Consider the following 13609-nt stretch of genomic DNA (forward strand, 5'->3'; position numbering starts at 1 on the left):
CAAAACACTCTCTGACATACATCACAGCAGGATCCTCTATGACCCACCTCCCAGAATATTGGAAATAAAAGCAAAAATAAACAAATGGGACCTAATTAAACTTAAAAGCTTCTGCACAACAAAGGAAACTATAAGCAAGGTGAAAAGACAGCCTTCAGAATGGGAGAAAATAATAGCAAATGAAGCAACTGACAAACAACTAATCTCAAAAATATACAAGCAACTCCTACAGCTCAATTCCAGAAAAATAAATGACCCAATCAAAAAATGGGCCAAAGAACTAAATAGACATTTCTCCAAAGAAGACATACAGATGGCTAACAAACACATGAAAAGATGCTCAACATCACTCATTATCAGAGAAATGCAAATCAAAACCACTATGAAGTACCATTTCACGCCAGTCAGAATGGCTGCTATCCAAAAGTCTACAAGCAATAAATGCTGGAGAGGGTGTGGAGAAAAGCGAACCCTCTTACACTGTTGGTGGGAATGCAAACTAGTACAGCCACTATGGAGAACAGTGTGGAGATTCCTTAAAAACCTGGAAATAGAACTGCCTTATGATCCAGCAATCCCACTGCTGGGCATACACACTGAGGAAACCAGAAGGGAAAGAGACACATGTACCCCAATGTTCATCACAGCACTGTTTATAATAGCCAGGACATGGAAGCAACCTAGATGCCCATCAGCAGATGAATGGATAAGAAAGCAGTGGTACATATACACAATGGAGTATTACTCAGCCATTAAAAAGAATACATTTGAATCAGTTCTAATGAGGTGGATGAAACTGGAGCCTATTATACAGAGTGAAGTAAGCCAGAAAGAAAAACACCAATACAGTATACTAACACATATATATGGAATTTAGAAAGATGGTAACGATAACCCTGTATACGAGACAGCAAAAGAGACACTGATGTATAGAACAGTCTTTTGGACTCTGTGGGAGAGGGTGGGATGATTTGGGAGAATGGCATTGAAATATGTATAATATCATATATGAAATGAGTCACCAGTCCAGATTCGATGCATGATACTGGATGCTTGGGTCTTGTGCACTGGGACGACCCAGTGGGATGGTATGGGGAGGGAGGAGGGAGGAGGGTTCAGGATGGGAAACACATGTATGCCTGTGGCGGATTCATTTCAATATATGGCAGAACCAATACAATATAGTAAAGTTAAAAAAAAAAAAAAAAAAAACCTCAAAGGCTTATTTGTCCTTTATATTACATATCCATATGTGCTGGCCGGTACTGCTCATCAAAGCCACTCAGATATCAGGCAGGTGAGGAGCTGCTCTCCTAGATATGTCAGGCCTGGACACCAAAGAGAGAGGAGTGTGTGTGTGTGTGTGTGTGCATGTGTATGTGTGTAGGGGTTCTTGTGTGGGTACTTACACAAGGCTCCAGCAGGAAGCATTCATGAATCATGGCCACATCTAGTCATATGGCCTCTCCCAACCTCAAAGATGTGGTTACTTTATAAAGTGGCTGCAAAGAGCACTCCTGCCAAAAACCTTCTTGGGGAGAAACGGCAAGGCCCAAAGACCAGCAAATGTGCTCACCGTACCAGCCAAAGCGATGTGCACTGGGTCTGAATCACTCCTGCAGGCAGAGCGATGGAACAGCAGATGAAATCTCAGCTCTCTCTGACTCCCAGATCCATGCTCTGGTGAACAGCTTTATTTTTCCATCTTGTTAATCTTTATTATCCAAATATTGAAGGAAGTGTTTAAACCCACACAAAGCTACAGACTAGAAAATTGTCCTATCCTCAGGAAATTTCCCAAAGAGGAAACGTTTGGGAGAAACTGATGACATTAGTCACTGTCTGGTGCCCTGGCTCAGGCTGAGGGCAGCTGAGACAGGAGGAGGGAGGAGGTCTGTGTGTGTGCCCCATACATGGGGTACGCTGCATGAGTGAGCTTGTGCCAGGAGTTGTGACCCTCCTAATCCCATATGTGCAGAAGGCCGGGCTCAGAGAAGGTGAGAGACCTGTTAGGGCCACAGTGAGCTTCTGTGAGGTGAGGCCATCTGAGCCCCGCCCATCCTGAGCTTGGCTCTGTGCATGGCCCCACAATGTCCTTTAAGAGATCCTACTCATCCAGGAGCATTAAGCCGAGAATGAGACTTTTCTCTTGAGAACTCAGTTTCTTCTTCTGTGTACTCTCCTCTCTTCCCAGGGGGATACGATGACAGTCAATACAATAAAAAGTCATGTCAGTGTTGAAGCGCTAAATCTGAGAGGGAGAATGAAAAACAGCTTCTGCACAGGTAAGGGGTGAGGATGACTTCGTGGGACAGATTTCCTTTGGGGTTTTGCACTAAGGCTCCTCCACTGACTTTGGTGCAGGACAGTGGGCTTGAGAACTCCGCCTTCCTTGCATTCCTTTAATGGGCTCCCATGTTCACTGAAGCAAAATACACAAAAACTCCCTGTAAGTGCCTGGTAATGCAGCCCGGAATTGAGCCCTGCAGAATTATTAGAGCCATCCATCTTAATTACACTGAAAATCACTTAAGTGCTTTACATAATAACACTGCATTTACAATCTCCCAGCACCAAGCAGAGGCTGGCAGGGCCGTCTCACTTTCTCTTGGAATGTTTCCCTTAGGTCACATTTCTTGTTTCCCCTCTCTGGGTGGGAAGATGGTTGGGTGTTTCTTTAACTCCCCCTTTCCTGGTGGGCCATGAGTTCAGGGCTGGTTCCCTTGGGAACTGAGTCCTCTCCTGGACACAGCCCAGGTACTTCACATCTGGTATATTATCAGTCCTTAGAATCACCCTGAGAGGTCTGTGTGCTTATCACATTTTACAGATGAGAAAAGAGAGGCTCAGAGAGACTAGGTAACTTGCCCAAAGCAACACAGCTAAGAAATGGTGGTTCCAAGAAGAAAAGCTCCTCCTTCATAGTGAAGGTATGTCTGCAGATTCCCCTTCCTTCCTTGTTTTGATTCTGTGGTTTCCAGGAAGCAGTGATGCGAAGAAACTATCTCCTCATCTAAGGGAGCCCATCCTATATAGCTCCAGAAAGCAAACACACACATACACAGACCCCACAACACACATTTCACAAATGCATGTACACATTTCCACAGGCATATGCACACACCTGCACACATGCATACCTACACACACATTCATACAAACACACACAGGCATACTCCACACATTCAAACACACACACACACACATGCACATACCCATCGCATGCATATGCACAAACCCCACACATATACCACACGTATGTAGTCCCTCCCAGTCTAGCACAGACCTGGCTCTCTCCATTAAAGTCTTATCATGTAGGGTAATGCTGGGACCCCCAATCCTTGTGCACATGGGAGGGACCATGAAGATAAAACTCAGTTGGACTCTAAGCTACTCAGGAAGAAAGGTGCTTTGGGGTCAGTCTCAGGAGGTGGACCTTTCCCATGAGAAAGAGCTGGGATGGTGCACACATGTAAGTACTCAGGACTGGAGAGCAGTGCACAGACACCCTTCTGGTCTAAGGGGGCCCCGCCTGCAGATCTGGAGACTACTGAGAACCAATAGAACATATATACACATATACCTTTTTGTTTGTTTGTTTGTTTTTTACTGGAAGGAATTGGCTCACGTGATTATGGAGGCTGGTGTGTCCAAACTCTGTAGAACTGATGTCCCAGTTCAGATCCAAAGGCTGGAAGACCCAGGAAGAACTGACGGATGATGCGGTTGAAAATCTTCAGGTAGGAAGCCTTCTATCCTAACTGTGGGGAGGTCAGACTTTTATTTTATTTATGTCTTCAACTGATCAGATGAGGCCCACCCACATCAGGGAGGGCAATCTGTTTTACTCAGTCCGTTGATTTAAATGTTAATCTCATACAAAAATGTCCTGATGGAAATACCCAGAATGATGTTTGATTACATATCCAGGCACTGCATGACCCAGCCAAGTTAACACATCATATTAACCATCACAGAAAGAGTGTGTGTGGGTTGTATATCCCCTGCCAGGGCCTGGGCATGAAGCCTGCCTCTCTGAGTTTTCGTTTTCTCATCTATAAAGGAGGTGCTGTGAGCAGCAGAGGAGCTAATGAATCAGTGACACTGATGCCCCTGTGAGGTACTTAGCTCATGACATCTCCTTCCAGACTCATGCTGGTGTCTCAACCATCCTCCCAGAAGAAACCCACACAAGTGCTGGGGTTAATGTTTTTAATCACTCACCCTCTTCTCCTTGGCCACAGTTACTGCACACCCCTGTAGCTAGTGTCTGTGGGACCACAAACCATGATTCTGTGGATTCTGTAAGGTCACTATAATCTCTAGTGTCAGTCCCCCCAAAGAACAGGAAAACCAATGTGTGTGATAAGCAGGGCTGAAAGCACCACCACACTTGCTACATGAAGAGAGGGCTGAGAGGCCCTTCCCTCCCCTTTATTTGAAGTGTTAGCCCAGTCTGGGCTCAGGGACTGGCTCCCAGGCCTCTTAGCTGGCAGGGAGGGTGATGACAGCGGTATGCTAGCCCTGCATCTTTTGCCCTGATGTGCTCCTCAAACCAGATCAAGTTCCCACCAGGAACATTGGGCCTCTTCTTAATGAGGTGGCTAGATTTAAAGTGATTGGAAAAGCAACTGCACAAGGCTATCAGAGGGGGGATAGATGTCAAATTAGCAAAAGAAACAACTAATTGGGAGCAGATTTTGTCTGTATCCCTGTGCCATCAAAAGAAATGACATGTTGGGGAATCAGATGAATTGTGGGGTCCAGGGGATGTGCTGGACTCTGCTACTGGAAAAAGAGGCTCCTTGTGCACACAGCCATCTCCAGACTACAGAGTAACTGTCTGGTGGGGCATATATCTGCAAAAGCCACACTTCTGTCTCTGAGGCCTTGTTGGGCAGTCCTGACATGCACATGGGAGGCAGTTCTGGACAAGTCCATGTACACAGAGCAGAATTGCAACCACAGGTGGCCAGAGGCCAGTGTTGTAGGCAGCTCTGGGTCATCCTATGCTATATTTATCTACTTTCAGGCATAGTCTGAGGTTATGCTGATATAATGACCACTGGAAGGTGGGGGCTGATGGCCAGGGGAAACAACCATGTGATTAGATGGTTAGAATTTTCAGTATCACTCCTTAACTTCCAGGGAGGGGAAAGAAGGCATGGGCTGGAATTGATCACCAATGCTCAATGACTTAATCAATCATACCTGTGTAATGGAACCTCCTTAAAACCCTGAAACAATGTGCTTTGTAATGCTTCTGAGTTGGTGAAGAAATCCACATGCTTGGAGGGTGGCCCAAACTCCACGGGGCCAGATGCACCTGTGCTTGGGACCCTTCTGGTCCTCACTCTGGGTACTTCTTCACCTGGCTGTTCATTTGTACCTTATATAATAACTAGGTAACAGTAAGGAAAATGTTTCCTTGAGTTCTGTGAGCTGTTATAGCAAGTTATCAAACCTGAGGAGGGGGACATAGGAAACCACACTGTGTAGCCAAGTCAAAAGTGTGGGTGATCTGGGGACCCACTGCTTGTGATTGGCATCTGCAGTGGGAGAGGTCTGAAGTGGAGGAAACTTAACCTGCAGGGTCTGTGTTAACTGCAGGGAGTTAGTGACAGAGATGAATTAAGTTGTAGGGTGCCAAGTTTGTGACTCCTGAGAACGGGAGAGTTAATTGATGTGGAAAACCTAGAATAGACATATGATGTTAGAAATGTTGTGAGTAGAGAAACAGATCCTCAAGTGAGGTTGTAGGAGTGTTTGTGCTTATAGGAGCATTTGTGGGGTTGTAGGAGTGTGGGTCTGTGGGGTTACAGGAGTGTGTGTGAGTTTGTAGGAGTGTGTGTCTGTGTGATTATAGGAACATTTATGGGGTTGTAGGAGTTGTGTGTGGGGTTACAGGAGTGTGTGTGGGGTTGTTGGATTGTGTTTCTATATGATATAGGAGTGTGTGGGGAGTTGTAGGAGTGTGTGTCTGTGGGCTACAAGAATGTGTGTCTGTGGGGTTATATAGTCAAGGCTATGGTCTTCCCAGTGGTCACATACGGTTGTGAGAGCTGGACCATAAAGAAGGCAGAGTGTGTGGGATTGTAAAAATGTGTTTCTGCGGGGTCGTAGGAGTGTGTGTCTATTGATTACAGGGGTGTGTGTTGGGTTGTAGAAGTGTGTGTGTGTGTGTGTGTGTGTGTGTGTGGTTATAGGAGTATTGTGGGGCTTAGGAATGTGTCTGTGTGGTTATAGGAGTGTATGTGGGATTTGTAGGAGTGTGTGTTGTATGTGTGTGGCTAGGTCATGCTGCATTAACAGACAAGCTCCCATGTCTCAGTGACTTCCCTCATACAACAGGAATTCAGTTCTCCTTTCATGAAAGTTGGCAGGGTCTCCCTCTTCATATACACCCAGGATCCCAAGCTAATGGAGCCTCCCTCCTGGCATGAATTATTTTGTAACTGAGACAGATGGAAAGAAATGTGGTAAATTGCTTACTTCTTCTTAACACTTATACCCAGAAGTGACATCCATGATTTTATCTCACGTTTTATTATTTGGAACAAGTGATGCTGTTGTTGTTCAGTCACCCAGTCTTGCCTGACTCTTTGCAACCCCATGGACTACAGCACACCAGGCCTCCCTGTCCCTCATCTTCTCTTGAAGTTTGCCCAAGTTCATGTCCATTGCATCAGTGATGCCATCCAGCTATCTCATCCTCTGATGTCCTCTTCTCCTTCTGCCCTCAATCTTTCCCAGCAGCAGGAACTTTTCCAATGAGTTGGCTGTTCGCATCAGGTGACCAAAATACTGGAGCTTCAGCTTCAGCCTCAGTCCTTCTAGTGAATATTCAGGCTTGATTTCACCTAAGATTGATTGTTTTGATCTCCTTACTGTCCAAGGAACTTTCAGGAGTCTTCTCCAGCACCACAGTTCAAAGGCACTCTTTGAACTCTTCAAAGGCACTCTTCAAAGGCACCACAGTTCTTTGGCGCTCTACCTTCTTTATGGTCCAGCTCTCACAACCGTATGTGACCACTGGGAAGACCATAGCCTTGACTATATGGACCTTTGTTGGCAGAGTGATGTCTCTGCTTTTAAACACACTGTCTAGGTTTGTCATAGCTTTCCTGCCAAGAAGCAATCGTCTTCTGATTTCATGGCTGCAGTCACCATCCTCAGTGATTTTAGAGCCCAAGAAGAGGAAATCCATCATTACTTTCACTTTTTTCCCTTCTATTTGCCATGGAGTAATGGAGCCGGATGCCATGATCTTAGATTTTTTAATATTTAGTTTTAAGTCGGCTTTTTCACTCTCCTCCTACACCCTCATAAAGAGGTTCTTTCATTCCTCTTCGCTTTCTGCCATTAGAGTGGTATCAACTGCATTATCTCAGGTTGTTGATGTTTCTCCCATCTATCTTGATTCCAGCTTGCAATTCATCCAGCCTGGCATTTCTCAAGATGTACTCAGCATACAGGTTAAATAAATAAACAAGGTGACAACAGACAGCTCTGTCGTACTCCTTTCTCAATCCTGAACCAATCAGTTGTTCCATACAGGGTTCTAACTGTTGTTTCTTGACCTGCATGCAGGTTTCTAGGGGACAGGTAAAATGGTCTGGTATTACCATCTCTTTAAGGACTTTCCATGGTTTGTTATGATCCATATAGTCAAAGGCTTCAGCATAGTCAATAAAACAGAGGTAGAAGTTTTTCTGGAATTCCCTACCTTTCTCTATGATCCAGAGAATGTTAGTGATTTGATCTTTGGTTCCTCTTCCTTTTCTAAACCCAGCTTGGATGTCTGGAGTTCCTTGGTTCACATAATACTGAAGCCTAACATGCAAGATTTTAAACATGACCTTACTAGCATGGGAGATAAACGCAATTGTCCAGTGGTTTGAGCATTCTTTAGTACCACCCTTCTTGGGAACCCAGAAGAGGATTGACCTTTTCCAGTCCTGTGGTCACTGCTGGGCCTTTCAGATTTGCTGACATATTGAGTGCAACACTTTGATAGCATTGTATTTTAGGGGTTTGAATAGCTCTGCTGGAATTCTATTGCATCCACTGGCTTTATTGACAGCAGTGCTTCTTAAGGTCCACTTGACTTCACCCTCCAGAACATCTGGCTCTGGGTGACTAACACCCCATTGTGGTTATCTGGTTCATTAAGATCTTTTTTGTACAGTCCTTCCGTGTATTCTTTCCATCTCTTCTTTTTCTCTTCTTCTTCTACTAGGTCTCTACCTTTTCTGTACTTTGTTGTACCCATCTTTGGGTGAAACGTTCCCTTGATATTTCCAATTTTCCTGAAGAGATTTCTAGTCTTTCCCCATCTGTTGTTTCCCTCCATTTTTATGCATTGTTCATTGAAGAAGGCCTTCTCGTCTCTCCTTACTATTCTTTGGAACTCTACCTTTCCCTTTCTCCCTTGCTTTTCACTTCTTTCTTCAGCTACTTGTAAAGCCTCCTCAGATAACCACTTTGCCTTCTTGCTTTTTCACTATTTTATCTCACTTTTTTTATTTGGAAGAAGTGATGTAACCTCACCTAATTCGGAGTGGTTGGTAGTACAGTCCTTTCAGAAGAAGCAGAGTGAAAATTCTGTGAATGGTCTGATGCTGCCTGATACTGGGTATATGAGTCTCTGTGACCAATGAGAGGGATTTATTTCCTCTCTCATCATCTGGGAACTGGGGCAGGGTCCACGAGCCAGAGATCAGGCTGGGAAACACAGTTTGGAAAGGCTGAATATTCTACTAGCCTCAGACATGCTGTCCATCCCCGTTGCTTGCCTGGAAATTTGGATATGCTCTGAGGCACTCAGATTTAAAAAAAAAAAATGTCAACTTGAAAAATACCAATATTTATTGAATATTCTAAGAAGAAGAGTCCCTATTTCACTTTAGTTCTGAGGGCATCTGCACAGGGCAGTTGTGGGTTTAATAAGCAGGGGACAGTATGGCCTGCAAGGGTTGGGAGCCCATAGTTCTTGCAGCTCTGGATAGATCTGTTTCTGTGTCCTTGGGAAACTATGTCACTTGTCTATCTTATTTACCCATCTGTAATCTGGGACTGATGCGTCCCCAGCATTCAAGGAGTTGTGAAGACTGCATGAGATCGTGTCTGGCCAGCCCTGAGCACTAGGCCTGGCCAGAGCAATGCTTACCATATTAGCTGCTCTGCATCAAACCATGCTCCAACCATCACATCGTGTTAGGCTATAGCCAGCCCTGCTCTGTTTTTTGCCAGCTGTGTGAGTGTACTTAGTTGTTACATGCTTCTTTCAGTCCTCAATTTTATCATTTGAAAAATGGAGAGAATTATAATGCCTCCTTTCCAGATTTGTGGTAGGTTTCCAAGGTTTGTGTGGGTAGATGCTCAGTGTGTCCAGGGAAGGTGCATAGGCGGATGTAGGGCAGCCCTGGGAGCATGCCGGATGCCAATGCAAAATTGGTTTTACACTTTTCCTTAATTGGGACAGTGGCTTCCTTTCCTTTTATTAGTCAGTTTGTGGAAGCAGTGGCTTTGTGGACTGCACCTCTCTCCTAGGGTCCCTCCAGAGTGATGCTTTTGCTGAGGCAACCTAAGCAGCATGGCTGTTCACCACAAAGGCACCTTCCTTTTCCCTCCCATTGACACAGAGCTGAGGCGTTCTGAGCAAAAAGGGTGGGCCATTAATTTTAGAGTGCTGGAGAGCCAAGAGGGGCGTCTTCATTAGAAAGTTCAAAATTGCATTTTATTTCCATTTTGATGAGATTTTTTATGTCTTAGAAGAGATGAAGTTGAATCCCATGAGTGTAATGAACTCAGAAAGATCACAGATACTGGATTGAATCCAATGAACCATGAGTAGGTTAGTAAATTAATTAAATTTGAGAAAATAATGAATATTTTGGCCATTGGATTAAAATTTCTCAAATGTCTTAAAAAGGCAATAGCAATCCTCATTCATGGGAAATTACAGTTACATAACAATCCCCCTAAGCTCTTTCTCATGTTTGTTTCATGAAACTGCATTGGTAAAAGAATATCTGCAGTGGGGTCAGGGGAGTGGGGAGGAGGGAGTTCCTTCAAAATGCTCCTGCTTGGTGGTCCTGATGCTTTGGCTCTGGAGCCCACAGATACTTGATCACATCTTTGCCTCACATCATGAATTAGGAGATTTGTTCAAAACAGGTTTGAGTTGGGGTTGGTATAGGAGAAAAGCTGACCAGTTACCCAAGGGGCTACAGAAAATTGCTCTGTAGGGATGTGAAACAAAATGTCCATTTTTATAGAGAAGAGGTTTGAGAGCTGTGGTTTAGGAAGCAGCCCCTTCTTCCCAGAATCCCACTGCAGTCTCTGCACTTCACATCACCCATGACTTTTAGCCCCAAGAAGAGGTAGTGCTAGGAAGCAGCTAGGGTTTTCTTGTTGAATAAGTACTCATTTTGTGCTGGACACTCTACGTATGGTCTCATTTAATTCAACCAAGTTGTGACCTAATTAGGGACCTGATAATTGCCACATTACAGATAAGGAAAAGAGTATAACTACATTGATATGTCTCATTTTAATTTCAAGACCACAGTCCTTAGGGGGAAGTGCTCACTTCTGCCTAGCAGGAATTTTTTTTTTTTTTTTGCTATAAAGGTTCAGATGGTAAATATTATAGGCTTTGTGGGCCATGTGGTCTCTGTTGCAACCACTCAACTCTGCATTGTCTTGTGAAAGCAGCTCTAAATGAACAAGTGTGACTGTGTACCAATAAAACTTTATTTGTGGAAACTGATATTTAAACTGCATATAATTTTTGTGTACTACAGGATATTATCTTTCGTTTGATTCGCCCCCGCCAACTCTTTAAAAATGTAAAAATCATACTTAGTCCCATGTCCATATAAGCACAGGTGTTAGGCAGGATATGGCCTAAGGGCCATCATTGGCTGACTCAAATGTTATAGGAGGTGGTCTACTTTTCTGTAGACCCTGTTTCTGGTGTTCTGTCATTTTCTCTTTTCAAATTTTTTTTTTTTTTTTTTTTTTTTTTGCTATTATTCTTTAAATTAAGGCAGATTTCACGTCTTCAGTGCACAGTTCAACAGTTTTGACAGATGTGTCCTCCTGTTAACAACCAGCAAATCAGGATATAGACAATTTTCATCATTACTGAAAGTTACTTTTAATCTTAATCAGCAAAGGTTTTGATTACTATCACTAGAGTAGATTAGCTCTGTCTGCTCTTGATCATACTGTTTAGAGATGTGTCTGATTTCTTTTGCTTAACTGATGTTTTTCAGACTTGATTCATTCACGTAATAGTGGTGCATACTTTTAGATTTTTTTTTTTTCCTGGGAATTCCCTTCTTTAAATGTATCCAATTTATTTATCCATTCTGCTGAAATTTTTCTTTTCAGTTCTGGGCTATTATCAACAAAGCTGCTATAAAGATTCTTGTGAAAGTTGTCTTGTGAATCCACAACCTAATTTCTCTTGGTTAAATTTTTTGGTGTAGGTAGTTATGTGTTTAAATTTGGAAGAAACTTACCAAAGTGTTTGGTGCTATTTATCCTCCTACCACAAAGTAAAGAGTTTCAGTTATTCCACATCCTCATCAGCACTTGGATTTGTTGGTCTTTTAAATTTTAGCCCTTTTGTCAGGTGTGTGGAGGCATCACTGCATTTCCCTGAGGGTGATGTTGATCACTCATTCGTGCACTTATTGGCTATTTGTGTGTGTTCTTTTTCTCCTTTAAAATAGCTGCCTGTCTGAGAGAAACTAGAAAAATCAATTATATGGAGATGGAAAAGTGTGCTACCAAAAAACCAGTGGGTCAATGACGAAATCAAAGAGGAAATTAAAAAACACCTTGATATAGATGAAGATGGAAATACAACCATATGAAATCTATGGGATGCAGCAAAAGCAGTCCTCAGAGGGAAGTTCATAGTGATAAAATAATTGTCTGATTTTTTTCTTATTGACTTTTATAAGTTTAAAAATACAGTTTAGAGATAAACTTTTGTCTGATACATGTAACCCAATTATTATCTCTCAGTCTGTGGCTTATCTTTTCTTTTTCTCTAATAGTGTTTCAATGACTAGAAGATTTAAATTCTGATGAAATTTATCATTTTTTTTCTTTTATGGTTAATGCTTCTGTGATCTGTCTTATAAATTCTAAGGTTGGGAAAATATATTTTTTCTCCTAGATTATTTTTTGCTTTGTTTTTAGTCTGTGATTCATCTTGAATAAAGTTTTGTGTATGATATGAAATAAAAGCCACAGTTAGTTTTTCCCAGTTATTTGTGTGTGTACATTTCTTGAACTCTTATGTTCTGTTCTTTTGATCTACGTTATATCCTTGATAGCATATTGTATTGTCTTGAAATCAAATACTGTAAACTTGCCAATTTTGTTCTTCTAGATTGCTTGAGCTAATCTAGGTCTTTTGTATTTCCAAAAATTTGCATCTTTTTTCATGGATACTCCTTTTCAGACTGAGAAAATTTTCTTTTATTCCTTGTTTGCTGAGACTGTTTATCATGAAGGACTGTTAAGATATACCAAATCCTTTCATTGAATATATTGAGAATATCATGTGGTTTTTCTCCTTTATTCTATTAATGTGTTGAATTACATTGATAGTTGAATGCTGAGCCAGCCTTGAATTCCTATGATATATTCCATTTAATCACAATATATTATTTTTTAAAATATACTTCTGGATTTGATTTGCTAATATCTTATTAAGAATCCTTACATCTCTATGATGGGTATTGATTTATACTTTTCTTTTTTGTAATATTATTGTCAGATTTTTGTATTAGGATTTTGTTATTAATAGTTTTATAAAATGAATTGGGATGTTCCTTCTTGTTTATTTGACAGACTTTGTGTAAATTTTGTATAACTTCCTTCTGAAATGCTTGTTAGAATTCACTAATAAAGCTATTTGGGTCAGGAATCTTGCTTGCTCACTTTTGGTTTGGCTTCTTTGTTTTTCAAGTGCAAAGATTTTTTTATTTTTTATTTTTAAACTTTACATAATTGTATTAGTTTTGCCAAATATCAAAATGAATCCGCCACAGGTATACATGTGTTCCCCATCCTGAACCCTCCTCCCTCCTCCCTCCCCATACCATTCCTCTGGGTCGTCCCAGTGCACTAGCCCTAAGCATCCAGTATCGTGTCAAGTGCGAAGATTTTAAAAGATGGTTTCTATTTAAAAATTAGTTAGAAAGTTTTCCAGGTTTTTCTATTTATTCTTGTGACAGTTCTAGAAAGTTGTATTTTGAAAGGATCTTTTCCATTACTAAGTTACTGAATTTGTTGATTTAAAGTTGTTCATAGTATTCTTTTTGTATTCTTTTAATATCTGTAGAACATAACTGATTTCATTTCATTGCTGATACTGATAGTTTATATTTGTTTCCTTGAACATTCATTTTATTAATATTTTCAAAGAAAATCTTTTTGCTTTGCTGGTTTTCTTCATTGCTAGGCTGTTTCCTATTCTGTTGGTTTTTATTTTTTTTTTTTTTTTTTTTTTTTTTAAATTTATTTTTTTAAATTTTATTTTATAACTTTACATAATTGCATTAGTTTGTTATTTTACTCTTTC

General features: G+C 41.6%; 1 long non-coding RNA gene across 1 annotated transcript in view; it reads left to right on the forward strand.

Moving 5' to 3' along the window:
* LOC138992060 (uncharacterized) overlaps positions 1-12878 on the forward strand; it is a 283325-nt gene extending 270447 nt beyond the window's left edge. Inside the window, exons 3-6 of the long non-coding RNA XR_011467866.1 lie at positions 2195-2285; positions 2831-2930; positions 3617-3740; positions 11745-12878. This is a non-coding gene — a long non-coding RNA (uncharacterized lncRNA). The remainder of the gene's footprint in view (positions 1-2194; positions 2286-2830; positions 2931-3616; positions 3741-11744) is intronic.
* Positions 12879-13609: the final 731 nt, after the last annotated feature.

The sequence above is a fragment of the Bos mutus genome, chromosome 2, assembly GCF_027580195.1.
Source record: "Bos mutus isolate GX-2022 chromosome 2, NWIPB_WYAK_1.1, whole genome shotgun sequence".
Classification (NCBI taxonomy): Eukaryota; Metazoa; Chordata; class Mammalia; order Artiodactyla; family Bovidae; genus Bos; species Bos mutus.